We start from the raw sequence: 6,873 nt of genomic DNA on the forward strand, positions 1-6,873 counted from the left end.
CTCCATTCAATTACTTGTAATGTGGCTCATCGTTGTAGGACGATCTCAGTCCACAGAGGGTGAGAGAGTGGATTGCCAACTATGTGAGGTTGTTCGGACCAAAATCCCATTTCGTGATACACGTGAGGTCCATCCGGGTGTTCTAGACGTTCTAAAGCCATGGATGGAAAAAGGGTATGTAACATTATAGGACATTAGAGAGTAGGAACGATTTGATGGTTAATATTGTTGGATTTTAATTTTATAAGAGATTAAATTTAATGGATTTGATCGTTAATTACATAAGAAATTGCGCTTGCATAATTGATTGAAAAATTAGTTTTTCTTTTACAAAAACCTATTTTTGAATTTGTTCCACATTAGAAATTTATAAGATTTGTTTTTAATATTTTAATAAGAGTTTATTTATACTCGTTAGAAATAGTAGAGGAGAATATGGGGGGTTGAAACCATGCAACACGCACGTACGCGTGTGTGCAGCACAATGGGATGCTTTGGAGGTGACCGTTGATCATCATTGATGAGATCAACGGTCACAATTCGATCGGGTATGATTAAGAGGCACAATTCAAAGTTAACAGTCATTAACTGTTAACTACTTTTTAAACAGTCACAATGTGCCTTTTCTAAACCAGTACCTACCTTTTCTTCATACCTATTCATAAAGTATTTAAGGAGCATGAATCAGACTTCAAAAACACACATTTTCGAAATCCACTTTCTCTCTCTCTCTCAGTCCGGTCTGTTACAGTCTCACAGAAGGTTTCTCTGGAGATTCTTCAACTTTGCTGATTGCAGATTCTCACCAAAGTCTCTGTTGTATCCTAGGAACGGATTTGCCTGTAACTCAACAAGAGAAACTGAGTGGGGGCAAATTATATTCTAAAGACAATGTCTTCAGATGTGCCTCAACTTCTCCTCCAAAATTATTACAGTAACCCCATTTTTCAACAACTATCACAACCAGTTTCTCGTGGTGAATGACTGTTTGCATTGATATCGCTTCATGGCCAAGTGGATGTTCTTCTTCGATGAGGATGAATACATTTTTGTCCTGCCAAAAAGCACCATTAAATTGGTTATGGATTCTTTATCGGATTATACCCAGTTCACGATTGAACAGATGCCCAAGCAGAGGACGCTAGAAAAACTTACAGTACCTCTTCGCAACCTAACCACCTTCTCACTCTGTTTTCCAATTTCACTTAAAACTGAAAACTCAAGAATTTCGTATAATTAGAAACTTTAATATTTTAGAGCAGGGTGAGAAATTAAAAGCAATGATTTGGTGATTTCTACTGTGCATTTGCAGTTATGTTTGGGATTGAACAACTAGGTTTTAAGTTTCAACATCACAAATCAATGTAAAATGTCTATTAAATATCCGTTTTAGTCGTAACCTCGGATAGTCTAGAGTTGAACCATACTATTGTGAAGTTGTTAGCATGTCAAATGAGAGTGATACAGACATGGGCACCTTCGCTTTTTTGAATGAAGAGTGATACAGAGTGGTCCGTCCGTGCCCACCATCGATCTGGTGTTGCAAAGCGAGATGGTGTACTGGATCTCCGGTGCGAATTCGATGGTCTGGATACCGGAAGATGTGATGTGTCTGGATGGGGGAGTGCATCACCATTCTTCCGCAGTGCGTCTTGAAGAAGAAGATGAACAGTGTTCGAGGGATTATGGAATTGCTGACACAGACAGGGTTATTTTAATAAAAACAAATGCATATTAATTCGTAGAAGGGTAAAATAGGTATTTTGAAAAAAAATAATCTCAATAACTTTTTCGTCTTGGTCATTGACGGAATGGAGATATTTTTTGAATTTTTCAAAAATAAAAGGAAAGTTTTTGTTAAAATGAAATTATTGGAAAGGCTTTTATGATTGTCAAAAACTTAATGGGAGGTTTTTGTATTTTACCTTTTTTTTTTTTCATCCACAAATGCAGATTTGGACGGAGCGAGCCACAATTCAAAGCACGATTCAAACATCTTTATTATTTACCGCATACAGGATTAGCTAAAGTAATATTCTTCATGCCAATATCACAAATAAATCGTCTAGATTTACTAACATAAAAGCAAGGTTATTCGGATCAAATTAACACAATAATAATGGAATAAAAGTGAAAAGGAGGCAAACTTAATTAAAGAAGGTTCAGTTTAGGAGTATAAATGCAAATATGTAGTGTAAAATCTTAAATTTTGTTTTAGGGTAAAATGCAAAAATCTCTACTGAAGTTTTTGACAATTATAAAAATCTTTCCTATAGTTTTATTTTAATAAATACCTCCCTTGAAATTTTGAGAAACTCAATAAAAACCTCCCTTTCTTCACTGTCTAAGATGGAAAACATTAGGTTGATGCACTAGTTTTTTTCAAATACCCATTCTACCATTTTATAAATTATTTTACATACAAAATTATTAAAATAACTCTATTTTAACTCAACAAAAGACCTCTTTTAACGATCATTTCAGTAATTTTACATACAAAATTACAGAAATTGTTAAAATGTGATTATTTCAGTAATTTTGTATGTAAAATAATTTATAAAAGGATAAAATGGATATTTGAAAAAAAAATGGTGCATCAATCTACGTTTTCCATCTGAGACAGTGATGGAAGAGAGGTTTTACTTGAGTTTCGTGAGGATTTTATGATTGTCGGAAACTTTAGGGAGGATTTTGTAATGTACAAATATTTGCATTTGTACTCTTTCCAAATTGAGCAGAGGGGAAGCATGGACCTTGCGTACCATTACACTTACACCACTCTACATGGAAGTGGACTCTGCAATGCAGAAGAGAACACGAATGAAATATGCGTCGGCCAAGTGAGTAAGAATGGATCAGTACTGGAGCCTGGTTGTCTTCTGAAGGATTTCCACTTCCACCCTTTTTAAGGCCATTCATAAATTTTTCAGGCATATCATGTAATTCGAGCTCTTGGAGCTGAGTGAGGTTTTCCATGCCTATCGGCACTGCACTCAACACGGGGCATCGCTTTATAACTAGCTTCTCTGAAGGTTAGGCAATGCACCTTCTTCGTTCATTATCACCATAGTCAGTTGATACAGCTGCCCTTGTTTTAAAATCTTCAGATTCTCAAATTTTCCTCTAATAAATTCCAAGTGATTTCCACTGTATGCATCAAGCAACTCAAGCTCCAAAGGTCTAGGCAAATCCTGTAGGGCCTCAATCGGATTTGCTTTAAGCCTTGACCACTTCAAGTGTATCCTAACCAGGTTGTGGAGTAAGGAAATCCAGAAGGGGATCTTTTCTTAGTGCCCTTTTAGATATAAACGCTGCAGATGACGAGGAGTAGTAGACAGAGAATGTAGATCAAGATCTTCATTCATACTTTTTGATGCTATATTTAAAGTATGAAGATTTTGCATCTTCTCAATGGAGAGGCACAAATCCTTCCCATCTTCTTGCTTCAGTTCAACAATCCCCAATTTCCTTTGTTGGGTCATAGTTTTTAATCATGCAGTTATTCTGGTCTCCGTGCTTGCCTTTATAAAGGCCAACTTTTGCAAAGCAATTAAGCCACCAATCTTTCCAGACACTTTGAATCCTTGTATGGAATTTAAAGTCACATAGCTTCTTGCTTCACTACGATAGACTAGTAGATGACGTAGTCTCTGGAGGTGGGTGAATGAAGAGGGCAATTGAGTAACATTAGTTTGTTTAAGATCCAATATTTCTAGGTTTCGAAGTTTACCCAGAGACTTGGGAAGTTTCTTGACCTTTGTATTCCTCAAACTCAAGTAGTTTAACAGGACCGAGTTGACAACTTCTTTGGGAAATTTCTCTAGCGGTGCGTTCTCCAAATCCAAAACTTTAAGAAGCTAAAGATTGGAAGAAGTTTGTAGAAAGAGGAGGAGGATGACCCATCAATTCCACCGAACATAAAGATGGTTCGAACACGCGGAGAGGAGCTCTTGTAATTATAAGACATGTTTATGCAACCATTATGAAGAGTTTGGCGTCGGACTTTGTCTTCCAAAACTATGTTGGACTCTATCAAGATCCTACAAAAATTCTCCTCTTCGGTCTTTGAAATGATGATCGCACGAACTAAATAATGAACCCGGCAAGTACTTGCCCGACCATCAAAATCTGTTTCAACAACATAAACCAAGTTTCTCTTGATAAGATCATTCAGGTATTCCTCTGCAACATCTTCCAATGATTTTTCTCCCACTTTTTCTACAAACCTTTCAGCTATCCATAGCCGAGTCAACTTTCTACAGTTGATATCACAGAAAGAGTTGATCTTGGCGCCTGTATCCAAGAAATCAATTGGTCTACTGGTTCGTCAAAACCTACAATGTTAGACTCTTCAAGGAACGACGGAGCCACTGTGTCGCTTGTATTACTAGAACTTGATCAGTAGGCTTGACCTGAGGTGATGTGTTTGAGAAAAAAGTGTTTTATAAAAATAAAAAAATTATATATAAAAATAATTTTTATTTGATATTTAAAAAATTACGAATATAATATATATATAAATATAAGAATTTAAAAAAAAAAGTCATATATAGGAATAATCACACATAGTTGCTCTTAGGGAGAGATGCTTAAGTTATGATGGGACTTATGAAAACAATGTATGTTGTAAAATAATGATTTTTGGCTATGATAACTCTTGCCGATTTGGACTTCAAAAAATTTAAAGGGTTATATTTTATCCTAAATTTTGTAAAAAAAGGCCAACCGTGAAAAAAAAAATAGATGGCGTTTGAAACAGCATTAACAAATCCATTAAACAATGAATAAAATGTTAAGAAATGATGATGCGGCGTTGTTGAAGTCAAAAAATCTGAAAATTACAAGTGGGTCTCACTTGAAACTATAGCATTTTAAATCTCACACATTAACATGAATAAAATAAAAGAAATACTTAATGTATAAATTAATAAATATTGAAAATAATATATAAGTGGGCCCAATCTAAATTAAAAAAAATCTAAAAAATTACAAGTGAGTTCCACTAAAAATCATGTCACCAAAAATAAAACAAAATTAATTATTTTATTTAATAATTAATTTTACTAAATTATCAATAAAACAAAAATAATTCGGTTCTTTTGGCAAATACAAAAAAAAATACTAAAGAATAAAATCATTGTCCATCGTCTTCCTTGACAAAGAATAGCATGACTCCGATATCTGATGTGGAAGAGGTATTGCAACATTTAGAGGGCTATTATCTCAAGATGTTTTGGCTAGATCAACATAAGGAAATGTGGTGTTGTAAAATGTGGCATCACAAAAGATGAAGATTTATACACTTGGTATCCCTTTTAACCATATGGATAGTCAATAATCAAGCATCGAACAACTCTAGGGGCAAATTTGTCACGAGAAAGGAGTCATTCTGGTTCAAATTAAAGCATAAGCATCTAAAGGTTAGGAGTAATTTAAATAGAGTCTTGCCATGTAGGAGAGTAGATGGTAGGTAATTAATAATGTAGGCAACTATAGATGATAGATGTCATTGCACAACTCACCTTGACCAATCAAAGTCTGAGGGACTAGGTCCTGTATCATACAATATTTAGAAGAAAAAAATATGGACAATGCAGTTGAGACATTAATTTGCTTATCGATAGTATATTGTGTTTAAAATGAGGAACATAAAGGAGATCCACAATGGCCAGGTCAGGCTGAAGGACCACCGACCCTTTGTGAGTGGCATTTAAGGTGGAACCATCACGTAAGTAGATCCAAAGTACAACCACATGGGATTCAGTCACTGCAAGGCCCATTCGAACAACCATCATAGCCTTGCATTGGGAATATTTCCCTATGAAATAAAGCATAAAAATACAGGAATATTCCCGATGCAAGGCTGAAAAGGCTGTTGGAACGGGTCCTGCAGTAACTAAGCCCATCTCAAGTAGAACAGCTAAGGTTTCAGAATGTAGCAATAGTTCTTTATTAGGGGTCATATGCTGAAATTGAGATGCTCCATTGTGTAAGATCCAGTGCTGGAGTAATTAATGGGGCTGAGAGAGTCTTACCAGCCATGTTGGCCACAACAAACGGTGAATTAGCAGAAATTATTGGGAAGAATCCTTAAAAGCTGAGTATATTGCTCATGAAGGAGATTTGTAACTGATGAGTTTGTGAGAGAATCAGATTGTGCACATTTTGTTGTGGTGTGGAGGCAAGTGTTATTGGATTTGTTAGATCCTTCCGGGTAGCTAATTAGTTGGTAGCAACGCTCTTTGGTGTGAAGTTGATTTTTGCAATGGTCACATTTATATTTCAATTTGGAAATGTTACAATTACATGGTCGTTGAACAAAGGTTTGAAAGGTAGCAACATTAGGGTTTGCGGATCCTTCATGAAAAAGCATAGCTTGGCGTTTTTCTTCTTGGACCACCAAGGCATAAGCATGATTGACGCTAAGCAATGGATCAGAAGCAAGAATGCCCGATCGGACACTGTTGAAGGTGTCATCGAGGCCCATTAATGATTGGTTCAGCCTGTCTCTTTCACGATCTGCAATCATCCCTTTAGTCGTGCTGCAGATACAATCAAGGTTGGTGTAAGGGTTGTGAGCCCGTCCCAGAGCCCTTTTAACTTGGTAAAGTACACATCCACTGAATCTTCTCCTTGATGTAGTAAGGAGAGGTTTCTTTTGAGTTCGTAGAATATTCCATGGAGCATTACTTTGAGCAAATCATTCTTGACGATGAGAGAAGATTTCCTTTGCAAGCTTAGTACAGGCAACACTTTGATGTAATTTACGAGCAAGGGAATTAGAGATCCAAGTAAACAACCATGGAGTTACACTTGGACCATGATCATTCCTTTGCCAAACCAGATTTAGGTCTTAAATTAGTGCCTTCAACG

The 6,873-nt window shown here is 36.1% G+C and overlaps 1 pseudogene; it reads right to left on the reverse strand.

The window, feature by feature from the left end:
* Positions 1–847: 847 nt before the first annotated feature.
* Positions 848–6,529, reverse strand: LOC148845416 (disease resistance protein RPM1-like; annotated as a pseudogene).
* Positions 6,530–6,873: the final 344 nt, after the last annotated feature.

The sequence above is a fragment of the Nelumbo lutea genome, chromosome 7 (genome assembly GCF_056320005.1).
Source record: "Nelumbo lutea isolate HS-2025 chromosome 7, American lotus-T2T, whole genome shotgun sequence".
Taxonomy (NCBI): Eukaryota; Viridiplantae; Streptophyta; class Magnoliopsida; order Proteales; family Nelumbonaceae; genus Nelumbo; species Nelumbo lutea.